Raw genomic sequence first — 17,303 nt, 5'->3', positions numbered from 1 at the left:
GTTTGCATTAATCTTCATTAAAGACAAACAAAGCTTCATTAAGGACATTAGGCTTTCTTTGTTTAGCTCTTCCTATTTAGGTATCAGCATGATATTTGAGTTATAAATGGAGTTTTGTATAATACTCCTTATTTACTTATTTCTTAACATAGTTTATGGTAATACAAGAATTGATTGTTTCTTAAGTGCTTTGTAGAATTCTCTTATGAACCCATCTAGCCCTAGGGATTTTTTCTTAGTGAGTTCATTAATGACTTGTTCATTTTTATTTAAATTTATTTTTATTTTTATATATATTTTTTGCAATGGGGTTATTTAGGCATTTTATTTCCTGATCTGTTTAATCTGGATAATTTGTATTTTCATAAATATCAATTGAGGTTCCCTGATAAATTATTTTTTTCCCTTTCTGGTCACTTTTAGTATTTTCTCTTTTACCTGATAGTTCTTAAATTTGGGTATAATGTTTCTTGGAATTTTTATATTGGAATTTCTTTGTTGAGGTGATTATAGGATTCTTTCAAAGCTTATCTTACTCAGTGATTCCAGGGTATCAGGAATGGTTTCTTGGATATTTTCTTGAAATTGCTGTCCGGGTCTACTTTTTGATTATGGCTTTCATAAACTTTAATTATTCTGATATTATCCCTCCTGAAAATGTTTTCCAAGTCAATGGTTTCTCCCATATGGTATTTTACTTTTTCTTCATTTTTTTTTATTCTTTTAAATTTGCTTGATTGATTTTTATTGCCTCATAGAGTCATTAATTTCTACTTACTCAATTCTACCTTTCAAGGCATTTTTTCCTCAATTAGCTTTTATATTCCCCCTCCAATTTGACCAATTGTATTTTTTTAAAGAGTTGCTTTTTGCAGGTTTTTCTTTTTCCAAACTGTTTACCCCCCCAATATTCTTCCATTAATCTCATTTCTTTCTCTAATTTTTCTTTTTTTCTATATGACATGCAAGTTCCCTTTTGAGTTCTTTCTGGGCTTGAGACCATTTCCCATTTTTCTTTAGCGTTTTATTCATAGCTAATTTGATATTGTTATCCTCTTCTGATGTTCCCTGTCACCTTAATTATTTCCTATGGCCAAATTCTTTTGTTGCTGCTGTTTGCTTATCTTTTTTGGCTTTTTTCTTTTGTTTTCAATTTTAGTTTTGCTCCTGGGATGGAACTTCTTGTGCCAGGAGCTGCAGGCCCTGTCAGTTTATCTGTTTTTGCTTTAATGTTCCCCTTAGCCCTATGGGGGAGTCTGATATTTGGTGCTGTGCTGAGAATGGGGTAGGATGTGGCTGGTGGTGCTGGAGGCTTTAGGGGTCAGCTTATCTGATACCAAGTGGTTTTCTAGTGATGGTTTCTAATGTGTGCTTAAGTCAGTGGGATGTCTCTGTGCTTCCTGTGTAGCACATGAAGTTTGATCAGAGTTTGAATCTGCCCAATCCCCCTACCTATGCTGAGGCAAATTGAGGAGTTCTTGATGTTTGTGTCTGCCTGCTCTACTGTATTAGAATTTTTTGCATCAATATTCATTCAGAAAATTGTTCTATCATCATCTTTTTCTGTTTTCACTTTTCCTCATTTAGATATCAACATATTTGTTTTGATAAAGGAATTTGGCAGGAGTCTTTCTTTGACAATTTCCCCAAATAGTTTATGTAGCATTGGAATTAATTAGTTGGGTTTCTTAACATATCATTTGGGGGATTTTTTTACTTAAGGAGTTCATTGATGGCTTGTTCATTTTTTTTTTTTCTGATATGGGATTATATGACTATTCTATTACCTCTTCTTCTGATCTAGAAAATTTATATTTTTATAAATATTTATTTATTTTGCTTAAATTCTTCATGTACAAAATAGCTGCTGATAACCTACTTCATTGGTGGTAAATTCACCTTTTTCATTTTTTATATTTGTAACTTGGTTTTATTCTTTTTCAAACTCAATTTATTTTACTTTATAGTTTTTTAGAAAAAGTTTCCAGTTTTATTTATTAATTCAATGATTTTCTTATTTTCCATTTTATTAATCTCTTTTTTGGTTTTAATTTAATTAAAATCTAAAATATATTTGTTATTTTTCTAGGGATTTTTTATATGCCAAATTAATTAATCTTCCTTCTCTATTTTATTAATTTCAACATTTAGAGATATTAATTTTTCCCTAAGTGCTGCTTTGGATGCATACCATACATTTTCATATATTTTTTCATTGTTGACATTCTCTTTGTTTAGGTAATTTGTTTGTTTTTCATCTATTCTTTCTTTATGATTATATTAATGATTTTCAATTAATTTTTAATATATATTTACAAGGCCCTTTATTGAATTTCTTTGAAATTTTATGACGATCTGAAAAGAAAACATTTGAATATTTATGCCTTTCTAAATTTGACTACAATGTCTTTATGTCTGTTACATGCTGAGTTTTTTTAATAGTATCCTGTACTACAGAGAAAAAAAAAACATTTTTCCATCTTCATTCAATTATCTATAGAGGTTTATCATATCTAAGTTTTCTAAAATTCTATTCACCCCCTTAACTTCTTTCTTGCTTATTTCATGGTTAGATTTATCTAGTTCTGAGAAGGGAAAGTTGAAAACTCCACAGGTACATTTTCTTCCTCTATTTCACTTCGTTTTGCTTTAAGAAATTCAAAACTGTGTGCATGCATGTGTGTATACACACACACACACACACACACACACACACATATTTGGTATTGTATTACTTCGTTATCTATATGTATCTTTTAACAAAATTTGGTTTTCCTACTTAGGTATTTTAATTAGATCTATTATTGTTTAAGATCATATTTGCTGTATGTTAGATCAGTCATTTTTTTTTCAGCCATATGTAACTGTTCATGACCCCATTATTTATTTATTATTGCAAAGATAATGGATTGGTTTACCATTTTCTTGTTGTCTAGCTCATTTTATGTATGTGAAAATTGAGTCAATTAGGTAAAGTGTTCAGATTCACAAAGCTAATAATAATGTGAGACCAAATTTGTGCTCAGGAAAATGATTCTTCCTGATTTCAGGCCTCATGTTTCATCTATTGTTATCTCCTAGTTTCTTAAAATTTTGTTATTCAGTTATTTTAATCATGTCTGAGTTTTTGTGACCCCATTTGTGGTTTTCATTGCAAAATTACTAGAATGGTTTACCATTGCTTTTTCAGCTCATTTTGAAGATTTGGAAACTGAATCAAATAAGTTTAAATGATTTACCCACTGTCATAAAAGCTAGTTAAGTGTTTAAAACTGAATATGAGCTGAAGATGAGTGTTCAATGAATGTTCATGACTTCAGACCCAGTGCTCTATCCACTATTCTACCTTGGCTTGCTCTCTTTTTTTCTCTCTCTTCCTCCTTCCCCTGCCCCCTTTCTCTCTTCTCTTTCTCTTTCCTTCTCTTCCTCTTTCTCTTTTCATCTTATCCATTTGAATAAATATTTTGCTTCTGAGTTTTTATTTCCCCAGTCTTACAATTCTCCTATCAGTCTCACACCTGCCCTTCTCTTATCTCCTTTCCCTCCTACTATGATAAGATAGATTTTTATACCCAACAGCTTGTATGTGTGTGTGTGTGTGTGTGTGTGTGTGTGTGTGTGTGAGATTTCCTCATTAATCCAATTTTGATGAAACTAACATTCATATGTTCCACTTCTCCCTTCTTCCATACTCCCCTCTAATTCTCTATTCTCTTTTGGACTTGTTTTCTTTATGTCAGATGATTTGATCTCATTCTACCTTTCCCTCTTTTTCCTTCTCTCAATGCATTCTTCTTCCTTACCCCTTAATTTTATTTTATTTTAGATAATCATAGTATCCTATTCAACTCTTACCTGTGATTTCTGTCAATGTATACTCCTTCTGACTTCCCTAATAAAGAGAAAGTTTTTTTTTTTTTGAGATTTATAAATATTATTTTTCCATGTAGGAGTTTAAATAGTTTAATCTTATTTAATCCTTTTGATTTCTATTTCTGATTACTGTTTATGTTTCTCTTGAATTTTGTATTTGAAAATCAAATCTACTCAGCTCTGGTCTTTGCATCAGGAATTCTTCAAAGTCCTCTATTTTGTTGAACATCAAATTTCCTTCTGAAAGATAATACTTTTTTTTTCTGAGTAGTTGACTTCTGGTTGTCATCCTGTTGCTTTTGCCCTACATAATATCTTAACCCAACGCCTCTGACCTATTAATTTAGAATTTCTTTTTGTTGGTTTTTGTGCTGTTTTAAAAATTTGACTTTTTATGTTCTAAAGGTTCTGTGTTTCCTTTACCAAGCTGTTGATTTTTTTTATGATGTTCTTGTATCATTTCTCTCATATCTCATTTCTCTCTCAATTTTTTCTCTACCTCTCTTACTTGATTTTTAAATTATTTTTGAATTTTTCTATAGCTTGGAGTCAGTTCATATATTTCTCTGATGCTTTGGATAGAGGAGTTTTGACTTCATTCTTTTCTTCTGACTGTGTATTTTGACCTTCCTTGTCACTATGGTAACTTCTATAGTTAGGACTTTTTTGCTCATTTCCCACCAATCCCTTCCTTGACTTTTAATTCAATGACAAAGTAGAGCTCTTTATTTGAAGTGAAGAGGGCACAGTCACAAGTTTTAGGATTTTTTTTTTTGTACAGCTATTTTCTGAGATAATTTTAGAAATGTGTAAATCATTGGTTCTTCCAAAGAGGTATGATTTAGGGAAAGCTGTGTTTACTATAACTGTGGACTGTGCTCTGGTGTGAGTGACCACAAGCACTCTTGTACATTCTGGGTCTCTGCTTCTCTACATCTGCCAGCTCTAATGTTCTAGTGGACCTTCATAAACTGGACCTGAGCCCCTAGGACAGCAACCCAGATCGAGTATGGACAATGTAACATTATCTTATTCAAAAGGTCAGCAAAAGAATCCTTGTAATCTTCTTCTGACCAGTTGTCTGATTTACTCTTACTGTGTTGTTAGTTGAGATCCAGAAACATCCACTGCTCCCACTGATTCAGTCACTCTTAAGGCCTGCTCCTTATTTCTTTTCTTGAATAAACATTGTAAAAGGGTAAAATCATAATTTGAAACCATATAGATAATGTAGGAAAATATAATCTTAATTCCAATACATTTAAATATAAATGAATTGCATTAGCAAATAAAATGAAAAAGAGACAAATTAGATAAGAAAACAAAACATTGCTTCAGACATGATGATAGAATAAAAGAAATATATTCCAAATAACAAATGGGTCATATTAAAAATTCTAGGAGCAATTAATGATTGTGGGAAGGTTAAAGAGAATGATAAAATAATGTACTAAATTCCAAGGGCTTTTATGAATAGATATCTAGATCTAAATTAAGATACTCATAGATGTAGATATCTATATATCTAGATCTGTCTCTATATAAATAAGTATATGTATATTTAAATAGGATTTATATATATATATATATATATATATATATATATATATATATAGAGAGAGAGAGAGAGAGAGAGAGAGAGAGAGAGAGAGAGAGAGAGAGAGGCATGTGTCTTTGTGTCTTTACACACTCATATTTAGCACTAACTAAGCATGATGCCTGGTACATAGTAAATGCTTGATACATTTTTATTTGTAGAATATATGTGGGTGTATTTCCTATAGAAATAACATATCACATCAGCAAATACATCTCCCAGGATAAAAATTTGAACTAAACATTTAAAAGTAATAGAATTGGCATCACTAGATCAGTAAATTGGCATTGCTAGTTGGGTATTTTTCTTCCAATAATATATTTGACTCTTACATAAAACAAAGAAAGAAAAAATATTATTGATGAACAAGTCATTGATTTATTTTTGAATTAGTGAGGGTGTGATTATCTGTGTGACTCAAAATTATTATGAGAAATTAATAAAAAAGCCAAAAACACATTTTCTCTTTTGATTAGTGTGCTATATGTGCTATATATTAATGTGTATTTACATAATCTTGTATTTATTGTTTTTTTTTAATTTTCTATAGTTTCTAAGGTCTCCAGAGAAGAAAGGACTGCAGATCAAGAAATTGACTTTAATTTTAGAATTCCAGTGATTAAAGTTCACTTGTATCTGCCATCTATTTATAAGTATTCATCAAAATCTAAAGAGATAAAACAAGAAACCCAACATCATCCTATTTACCGATTATGTCGTTTTATTAATGAGCAATCTAAATTTAAAATTAGCCCTCAGTTGGAAAGAGAAAAGAAAAAAGAAACTCCTAGACCACATTGCACTTTGGACCTTTCCCCATTTTATAGTATTGATAGACAATATAGATACAGGGAAAAGATGAAAAACATCCAAAAGAAAATAGGCTTTGTAGAAATGAAACAATTTGATGATGAAATTGCTCATGAAAATATTCAGGAATATATTCGAGAGAAATTGCATTTCATTAAAAAAAGAAATGAAGAAGAAAGAAAAAAATATGAAGAAAGTTTGCAAAAAATTCGTGAAAACAAATTAAAACAGAAGGAAGAATTGCAAAAACAGAGACATGCCTTTATAGAAAAAAACAAAATGAAAGCACAAGAGCGGGAAATGGTGAAAAGCTTATGTAATCAGCAATCTACTCTGGGAAAGGAAATGTTTCAGTTTGACAGATACAATTGGAAACAAGATATCATGAAGAAAAAGAGGGCACGTGTGAATGAAACCAAGGAAAGAGATAAAAATTTTAAGGAATTAATTAAAATAATACAGACAGGGAGGTAAGTATATTTTGATGCAACAGACTCTGTGTAAGGTGTTTTGAGGATGAATGCATGCCATGGATTGTTTTCATTTTTTTTTTCTGAATTTTTCATGTAATAAGTAATAGCATTGACATTTTACCAAAAAAGTTAATTCCACAATGATAGGTGCTGTTATTATCTATTATTAAAGGAAATAGTATCTTCAAAGAGAAGAGGGCTTAGCCTGAGGGATCCACCTGGTCTCAGAGGACACACAAAAAAAGCAGTGACTGGAAGTCAGTGGCAAACTAGTCAATTTCGATTCTGTGTATGAAGATCTTTCTCACAATTAAGAGTAAATCACAATCGAGATGCTTTATCTGGAGAGAAAGTGCTGACTTTTGGTTAATGCTTTTTAAAAGTAAAGCTATGACAAAGGGGATGCTTTGTTAGATATGAATTAGACTAAATAATCTTCAAGATTCCTTCCATCTCTGAAACATTGTTTCTTGTGCCTTGGAGAGAGGAAAGAAATAAACAACAAATAAAACAATTTTTTTTTTGCAGTGGAGAATTCATAAGAGGAGTAGTGGGGGATCAAATTATAAAGATAATTGACACCAGATTATAAATAGCCAAAATAACCAGGTGAATGAGTGACTATTTTGGGAGAAGCCATTGAAATTTTTGGAAGGAGAAATAATATGTTGTTAGTGTTAAAGGAACATTATTTAAGGAATGGTGTGCCAAAAAATATGGATAAAATGAAAGGAATAGACTCTAAAAAATGTTTCATTTCAGTATTTCAAAAATGTGGTACAAGTTGTCTGGGTTGGTATTAATGGAAAGCAATGAGTAGTTAAAACAAGAAAAATAGAAAAGACTGTTAAACTTGAGACATGTTGACTATTAGAAAATTTGGGAAGAAAAGGTCTATTTTTGAAATTTCAGATGTTAATTTATTTTATTTAAAAAAAAAACTTTTTTTGTCATGTAATTCAATTTCCCCTTTGAAACAGGAACTAAATCTTCTAAAGAAGTTCTAAAAGCTTCTAGAGAACTTCAGTCAATCAACAAGCATTTATTAAGCTATGTGTGTCAGAAATTATACTTTGTGAATGTAAAATCTTGGAACTAGATGATTAACATCATTTCCTTAAGTAAACTTTGAATTTCTCAAGGAAAGAGTAATTGCCTTTGCAAATGTGGAACTCTTTGGTGCGGAATGAGCATTGCTTAGTGTTTGACTGCTATTCATATAGCAATGAGAGCTGTAAAAACTTAGAAATATCAGTCTTTGAGAAATCTTTACTAAATCATGCTTTAGATAATCAAAATTGTATTGGTCTACAAATCTTCTGACCAGGTTTTATCCTCAAAAGATTTAAAATCATCACTTTATGTAAATGCCAGCAAATTGAGGCTTGTAATATTTATATTTGAAGACCCTTAATTATAGCTACTCTATTTAATCTAAATTCTGAAATGTTTTCCCTTAAAAAAACTATTGTGCTTTCTAAAGCAGTTTTAAATAAAAGCAAGGATAAGTCTGAATCATTTCAACATGATTTCCTTTGACAAAAGCAAAGAAAACATCTGCCTTTTCTATTTTACAGCTATCTTAAGACTATTCGTGGTGGTATTTTAATTATAAGTGTACTCTCCTTAAGTATGAAAAGTGCTTTAGAAACAATTACAAAAATATACAAACCCATTTAAGCCAATAATACAAGAGCATTTTCCTTATTTTTAGACTTAAATTCATTCTATAATAATATACACTGTTTCTTACATCTTTGAAACCATTGGGAACAAGCTAAAGTTACTATAGTGGCTCATTTTAATGAACTATTTGGCTTTTGAAAATGGAAGGAATGCAAGTGCAGGGTATCAACATCTAAATCTATTGCAAATTAACATTAAGGAAATTTAATTAGCTTTGCTTTTATCCCAGTAAATTGAATATGTGGCCATCATTAAGCTATAGAGGACAGAGTCAAGTGAGCCCTCTTAATGGATCTCTGTCGAATCATCTTGTCTCTGATGCTACTGTAAATTTACACTTGAAAGCACAAAGGAAAACAGATCTCCTTAGAAACATAGAGTCCTATTCAAGAGTCATAAATTTAAAAGTGGACATCTAGTCTGACCTCCTCATTCTTTTTTTTTTTTTTTTTAATTTTTTATTTTATTTTATAATTATAACATTTTTGACAGTACATATGCATGGGTAATTTTTTACAACATTATCCCTTGCACTTACTTCTATTCAGATTTTTTCCCTTCCTCCCCCAACCCCCTCCCCCAGATGGCAAGCAGTCTTATATATGTTAAATATATTACAGTATAATTTAGATACAATATATGTGTGTAGAACCGAATTTTTTGTTGCACAGGAAGAATTGGATTCAGAAGGTAAAAATAACAGTTTACATTCATTTCCCAGTGTTCCTTTTCTGGATGTAGCTGGTTCTGTCTATCATTAATCATTGGAATTGGATTAGCTCTTCTCTATGTTGAAGAAATCCACTTCCATCAGCATACATCCTCGTACAGTATCATTGTTGAAGTGTATAATGATCTTCTGGTTCTGCTCGTTTCACTCAGCATCAGTTGATGTAAGTCTCTCCAAGCCTCTCTGTATTTCTCCTGTTGGTCATTTCTTATAGAACAATAATATTCCATAACATTCATATACCATAGTTTACCCAACCATTCTCCAATTGATGGACATCCATTCATCTTCCAGCTTCTAGCCACTATGAAAAGGGCTGCCACAAACATTTTGGCACATACAGGTCCCTTTCCCTTCTTTAGTAGTTCCTTGGGGTATAAGCCCAGTAGTAGTATGGCTGGGTCAAAGGGTATGCACATTTTGATAACTTTTTGGGCATAATTCCAGATTGCTCTCCAGAATGGTTGGATTCTTTCACAACTCCACCAACAATGCATCAGTGTCCCAGTTTTCCCACAGCCCCTCCAACATTCATCGTTATTTGTTCCTGTCATCTTAGCCAATCTGACAGGTGTGTAATGATACCTCAGAGTTGTCTTAATTTGCATTTCTCTGATCAATAGTGATTTGGAACACTCTTTCATGTGAGTGGAAATAGTTTTAATTTCATCATCTGAAAATTGTCTGTTCATATCCTTTGACCATTTATCAATTGGAGAATGGCTTGATTTCTTATAAATTAAAGTCAATTCTCTGTATATTTTGGAGATGAGGCCTTTATCAGAACCTTTAACTGTAAAAATATTTTCCCAATTTGTTACTTCCCTTCTAATCTTGTTTGCATTAGTTTTGTTTGTGCAGAAACTTTTTAATTTGGTGTAATCAAAATGTTCTATTTTGTGATCAATAATGGTCTCTAGTTCTCCCTTGGACACAAACTCCTTCCTCCTCCACAAGTCTGAGAGGTAAACCATCCCATGTTCCTCCAATTTATTTATGATTTCGTTCTTTATGCCTAAATCTTGGACCCATTTTGATCTAATCTTAGTATGTGGTGTTAAATGTGGGTCCATGCCTAATTTCTGCCATACTAATTTCCAGTTTTCCCAGCAGTTTTTGTCAAATAATGAATTCTTATCCCAAAATTTGGGATCTTTGGGTTTGTCAAACACTAGATTGCTATTTTTATTCACTATCTTGTCCTGTGAACCTAACCTATGCCACTGATCAACTAGTCTATTTCTTAGCCAATACCAAATGGTTTTGGTGACTGTTGCTTTATAATATAGCTTTAAATCAGGTACACTTAGACCACCTTCCTCTGACTTTTTTTTCATTAGTTCCCTTGCAATTCTCGACCTTTTATTCTTCCATATGAATTTTGTTGTTATTTTTTCTAGGTCATTAAAATAGTTTCTTGGGAGTCTGATTGGTATAGCACTAAATAAATAGATTAGTTTGGGGAGTATTGTCATCTTTATTATATTCGCTCGGCCTATCCAAGAACATTGAATGTCTTTCCAATTATTTAAATCTGACTTTATTTTTGTGGCAAGTGTTTTGTAATTTTGCTCATATAATTCCTGACTCTCCTTTGGTAGATATATTCCCAAATATTTGATACTATCGACTGTTATTTTGAATGGAATTTCTCTTTGTATCTCTTGCTGTTGGATTGTGTTGGTAATGTATAAAAATCCTGAGGATTTATGTGGATTTATTTTGTATCCTGCGACTTTGCTAAAATTCTGAATTATTTCTAATAGCTTTTTAGCAGAGTCTTTGGGGTTCTCTAAGTATACCATCATGTCATCTGCGAAAAGTGACAATTTGATTTCTTCATTTCCTACTCTAATTCCTTGGATCTCTTTCTCGGCTCTTATTGCCAAGGCTAGAGTTTCTAGTACTATATTGAATAGTAATGGTGATAGTGGGCAACCTTGTTTCACTCTGACCTCCTCATTCTTCTGAAGAGTCTTAGAGGGCTTAAATGTGAATCCAGATCTTTTGACTCCAAACCCAGCCTCTCTCCCAATGTCTTGTAACCTGTTAGGACTGACAAAACATTTTCAGAGAAGCAGAGGGTTTCAGAATTTCAGGATCTTACTACCTCTGTGGTCTTGGACAAGTCATGGCAGCTCTTCAGTCTTCTGTTCATTCATCTTTTAAAATGAAATGGTCTCTTAAGATATTTTCTACTTATATAGGATCTCAGGTAAGTCACAGTTTTCTAGACCTTCAATTTCCTCATCTGAGGAATGAAGGTGGACCTGACCATTTCAAGGGAGGTCTCTTCAACCCCTTTATCTACAATTCTTTTAAGCTCTTATTAAAAAGGGAATATAAATGGGGCAAGGAGAGGAAGCTTGAGAAGGTATTAAAATCAAGTGGGAATAATTAATGGGGCCCCCAGTGCCTTTCCATTTAAACTAATTCTGAAAACATCAGGGAAATTAGACATCTAAGCACTTGGGCCTTAGTCCAAGACTTCTCTTCCTTCACTAAGAAGACTGAAGGTCTCTGTCTCTGCTCCCAGAAGTGAGAGTTACCTTGGATAGCCTTCTTTGATGGTAGGGAGCTACTTTTTAGGCAGCCTGGAATCTGAATCAAAGCTTAGCCAGAAGTTTTGTATGGGCATGGACCAGTTTGAGATCTTTGATGGAATCATGAATAATAATTAGACCTACTAGTCACCTAGATCAAGAGCTGTCATAGGCCTGAACCAGGTTGCTCAAGAACCCTATTCTAATATTTACTAGAGCTAGCCAGATGTTTTGTATGTACATGGACCAGTTTGGGGTCTTTGAAGGAATCATGAATAACAATTAGACCCTACTAGACACCTAGATCAAAAGCAGAAATAGGCTTGAACCAGGTTACTCATAGACACACATATATGTGAGTGTGTGTGTGTGTATGTGTGTGTGTGTATATATATATATATATACATATATATGTATGTATATATATATATATACATACATATATATATATATTATTTGACTCAATACTCTATTCAGTATATATTTAAGAAACAAGGCCATTATCAGAGAAACTTGTTATATATATATATATTATTATTTCTTTGTTTATAATACTTTTTAGCAAAATGAAGTTTTCTCATTATTTCTTTTAATTATATCTATTTTTGCTTTTGTCTGAGATCAGAGTAACTATCCTTACTTTTTCTTAATCCAGCTGAAGTATATTAAATTTTCCTACAACCCTTTAATTTAACTCTGTGGGTCTTTATATTTTATGTGCAAATATTGTAAACAACATATTGTTACATTCTGTCTGTCATCCTTTTCTATTTTCTGGGTGAGCTCATCCCATTCACATTCATAATTATGATAAGTAAATATGTTATTTCTTTGCATCCCATTTTCTTTTCTTTCTTATTTTCTCTATTTTTATCCCATCCCTCCTCAAAAGTCTATTTTACTTCTAACCATTTCCTCCCCTAATCTGTTTTCCATTTGTCATCCTGTCCCCATGTCGCTTAGATCATTCCTTGTAACGTTCTCTCTAAAATATAATGTTCTCTGTTGAGAATTTCGTGGGGTCTCTGGAGGCAGCCTTCGTTTCAGTTCAGAGTAATCACCACACATATAGCCAGGTGTTAAAGTCCAAATCCTTTATTATCCCTTTCAAAGTTTTGTCTCCTTTCCTGGGGCTTGGTTAGTTTTCTTATAGTCCAGATCCTTTATTATCTCCTTTCTGCAGCTGGGCAGCTTTCTGGAGATGCTTTCAGTATGGCCTTGGTCTTAGTGGGAGAAGTTCAAGAGTCCAGGCCAACCACCAGGAAGATTAAAGATCAAATTGAATTTTTTCCCTTGGTTCTGAGAGGTTAAGCTCCTGCCTCCAGTCCTTTGTCTTCTCTTGGAATGTCTCTGAATCTCCCTGGCTGAGGCTTCTAGCTTACACTGAGTGCAAATCAATCATTATATCACTAGGAAACCATTATTTGTTATAGGATTAAATCAATGCTAAACTAGATTTAATCACTGTCTCCTCAATTCCACTTAGTACCTTGTTTCAAGTTCTGGCCCATAATATCTCCTTGTAGGATTAAATCAATCATACTGAAGCATGCTAAATTAGGATAACTATTGTCTCTATCAATTTCACTCACAGTATCTTGTAAGAATCCTTTGTTTCAAGTTCAGAGTTCTGGCCCATAACAATTCCTCTCTTATTTCCCTATTAAGTTACATTTCTATGCATAACTGTCTCTGCCTCTTTCTGTTTCTCTATTTATCTCACTCTTTCCCTGCTTCTCTCTCATTCATTCTCTCTCTCTCTCTCTCTCTCTCTCTCTCTCTCTCTCTCTCTCTCCCCTTTTTGACCATGTCTGATGAAAGTGAGTTCAACCACTGCTCACCATTTACCCAATTTCTCCTCCATTATGAAAGTCATTTTCTTATGTGACTCTTTTATGCGAGATAATTTCCCCCTTTCTAAGTTTCCCTCCCTCTTCTCCAAGTGCATTACTCTTTCTGTCCCCTTTATTTTTTGGGAGATAATTCCAAGGCAATCAATTTATAACAATGCCCTCTAACATGTAAATTCCTTTTATCTTTAAAGGTGAAAAAGTCCTTAGGCATTACAATTATCATTTTCCCATATAGAAATGTAAACATTAAGATGATACAGAAACCCTTGTGATTAGTCTTTCATGTTTACATTTTTATGCTTCTCTTGATTCTTGTGTTTGAATATTAAATTTTCTATTCACCCCTGCTCTTTTCAACAGCAATGGTTCAAAATAATAATTTTCATTAAATATTAATTTTCTTCCAAAGGATTATTTTCAGTTTTGTTGAATAGGTGGTTATTGTTTATAATCATAACTCTTTGTCTTCAAGAATATTATATTCCAAGCTCTCTACTTCTTTAAGGTAGAAACCTCTAAATCTCGTGTGGCCCTGCCTGTGGCTCCATACTAATTGAATTGTTTATTTCTGGCTGCTTAAAATACATTTTTTCCTTTACTTGGGATATAATATTTCTGGGGATTTTTATTTTGGGATCTCTTTCAAGAGGTGATCAGTAATTTCTACTTTGCCCTACAAATTTGAGATATCAGGGAAGTTTTCTTTGGGAATTTCTTAAAATATGATGTCCTACTTTTTAAGGAGTTCTTTTCTTGAGTGACTTTTTTTTTTACCTTTTTAATAATTAGTTTAAGTCTTTTTTTTTAAAGTTGGTTTGGTCAGTATTCTTTTATACCTCATTTGTTGTTTCATTTTCTTCTCATAAAAGTTTATTTCTTTAGGAGGTATTTTTTTTGTGTGTCATTCTTATTGCTTTTTCCAAATTTTCTTTATCTCTGTTACCTCTTTTACCTCTTTTTTAAATGTCTTTAAAAAAAAAACTCTTTTTAGAAATTCTTTTTGGATTGGAGTCAAATTAGCATTTTTCTTTGCAGTGTTGTTTGTAGCTGTTTTCACATTGCTGTCTTCTTTTAAGTTTGTTCTTGGTCTTCTCTGACAACCAATAACTGTTCATAGTTAACTTCTTATTTTGTCATTTTCTCATTTTTCCAGCCTAATTTTTTTTTTTTTTTGAATTTTATGTTACAATTGTGCTCTGATTACCTGGATGTGGGGAGACATTATTTCAAGGCTTCAGGCTCCTGTATGTGTTTTTTTTTTTTTTTTTTTTTTTTGTGTGTGTGTGTGTGTGTGTGTGTGTGTGTGTGTGTGTTGTTGTTGTTGTTGTTGTTGTTGTTGTTGATGTTTTCATAAATGGTTCTGAAAGTATTCAAGTTTTTTGTGCTTCCAAGGTGGTGTGGTTCTGGAAGAGTTATGTACACTGCTCTCCTGATCTGTACTTTGGTCCTTACTCATGAAGTGCCCCTAATCCCATGCAGCCACAAAAGCTAGTATACTATCTTTTTGGAAGTTTGACCTTTGTGATAGACCACCAATAATTCTCAGCACCCTGAAACTATGACAGACCTCTGCACAGGCAACTGAGTGCCAATCAGAACTAACAATACCCAGTACCAGCAAAGATTTTGAACATCTCTTTCTGACAAATTATTTGCCCCCTTTATTATCTCTGTGCTGAAAAGTGCTAAAGCTATTGTCTCTGCAGGTATCAGTTCTAGACAGGCTTTTACTTTTGAGTCACAAACTTTCTAAGCTGACCTTTTAAATTTTCTTAGGCTGGAAAAATATCTCACCCTGACATTTGGTTGGTTCTGACACACCAAAATTTAATTTGAGGCATTATTTTATTTTATTGGAGAGGAATGCTGTGAGAATTTTCCTCGTTTGTTCTACTCTGCTCTATTGGCTTCTATCTTTGCTAAATTTTCAGTGAGAAACTATAATCTAGGATAGTAGGAATCTCTATGAGCCCATGTTGACTTAAAAACATGAAGTACCATTATCTATGTTGTAATATTTTTATTTACTTTGATAAACATTTTCTCATTGTGGTCCTGGCTTCTTAAACAAAGAATCTGAAACCTCTATTCTTAAAATGTCTAGATATTACAAAATGCTCAAAAATATTGCACAGTAATCAGTTGTTCCTTCTCACAGCCAAAAATGAGTCACTTTAACTAGTACCCACTTTGAGAATTCTTAGTCATAATTTCATGAGCTCTGATGAATTTAACTATCATCTCTATACAGATGATTACCATATTTGCCCATATTTAACCTATCTTCTGTCCTTCAGTTTTACATGTCCATTGGCTTATTGGATATCCCAAATTGCATTTTTTATAGATATCTCAAACTCAACATGTCCCAAGCTGCATTTATTATTTCCACCCAGAATCCTTCTTTCTTCACAACTTTCCTATTACTATTAAAGGCACCACTATTGTTGTAGTCATCCAGCCTCAAAAGGAACTTCTTATTATTGATTTTTCCCTCTCATGCCAGTTTATCAATTATTTGCCAAGTCTTGTCATTTCTACCTTTAGAGCCTCTCTGGAATATGCCCCCTTTACTCCTGAGATACTGCATCCACCCTGGCTTAGGACATCATGCCCTGCGAAGGTCTGGTCTAGCTCCTCTTGTCAGAATAAGCAAAAGTCCTTGCCCCACGTGTGGACGCCAAATGTAGCGAGCTGTCATCTCTAGAAGCTGCCGGATCACTCTCTGGGAAGAGATCTGCTGTGTCTTCTACTCAAATCTCTCCAAAAGATTCTTCTTCCTGTAACGAACTGTTGTCTCCAGGCAGTTGCTGTTAACTCTTGTCCAGAGAAGTGACTTCCCTTCCTGAAGAGAGCCCCGTCAAGCCTGATGCAATGCAGAGTCTTCCTCTATCTCTGGGAGTCCTCTCTTTTATTCTCCCAGAGAATGGGCGTGGGATAATGCAAGGGCTTCTGGGAAGAACCACCTCAGCCAATGAGCCTGCTCCTTCCATCAAGTCAACCTGAGTTCTCACCTTGTAATTGTCCCACCTGAATTCTCACCTTGTCACTATCCAGACAACCCGAGTTCTCACTTAGTAATCCTAACATCTCCCCCTTTCTTTTGATTTAGAACATAGGACAGTCATGACCTTGAAACATAAATCCATCAATATGGGAAGTATTACAGATAATTACATAAATGACCTTGAAACATAAATCCATCAATATGGGAAGTATTACAGATAATTACATAAATTACATAAGCACATAGTAACATAGTAACATAACACATGCTAGAAGTATATAACATAATCATAAATTGAAAATTTATAAATGTCCATAAGTCCATTGCCCATTAGTCTCATCTTGTGTGAGGAAGTCCAATGATTCCTGCTGGTTTTAAAGTTCTTTAACAGTCTTTTTATTAGCCATGCTCTTTCGGTGTAAGATGTTTCTTAGATCTTCTCCTTTATTTTGAGGTCTTTCTCTTTTTCTGTCTCTCTCTGATGGACAAGGCGAATATGACTCGTTGGCACCCATCTGATTCCTTCTCCTGCTGAAGAAATACAAGCAAACCCTCTCTCCCAGGCAGTTAACCTATCTAATTTCCTTCTATTTACCACTTTCTAAATCTCTTCTCATCATCTGACAATTACATTGGAGTTGTTTGCACTGGATACAGCCCTGTTGGTTTAAAAGGCCTGTATTCTCCCCAAGTGTAATCCATTTTTGCAATCTGATTGCCTTTTGACTGAC

General features: G+C 33.2%; 1 protein-coding gene across 2 annotated transcripts in view; it reads left to right on the top strand.

Moving 5' to 3' along the window:
* The window catches only part of LRRIQ3 (leucine rich repeats and IQ motif containing 3), a 202,109-nt gene that overhangs the window by 127,664 nt on the left and 57,142 nt on the right, over window positions 1-17,303 (top strand). For both annotated transcript variants that reach the window (XR_012481823.1, XR_012481822.1), the window contains exon 7: window positions 6,021-6,750. The gene's annotated coding sequence lies outside the window, so the exon portion shown is untranslated. The remainder of the gene's footprint in view (window positions 1-6,020; window positions 6,751-17,303) is intronic.

This window comes from Sminthopsis crassicaudata, chromosome 4 (assembly GCF_048593235.1).
Source record: "Sminthopsis crassicaudata isolate SCR6 chromosome 4, ASM4859323v1, whole genome shotgun sequence".
NCBI classification, from domain to species: Eukaryota; Metazoa; Chordata; class Mammalia; order Dasyuromorphia; family Dasyuridae; genus Sminthopsis; species Sminthopsis crassicaudata.
The sequence above is the reverse complement of the archived record's forward strand: the minus strand, read 5'-3'. Positions and strand labels throughout refer to the sequence as shown.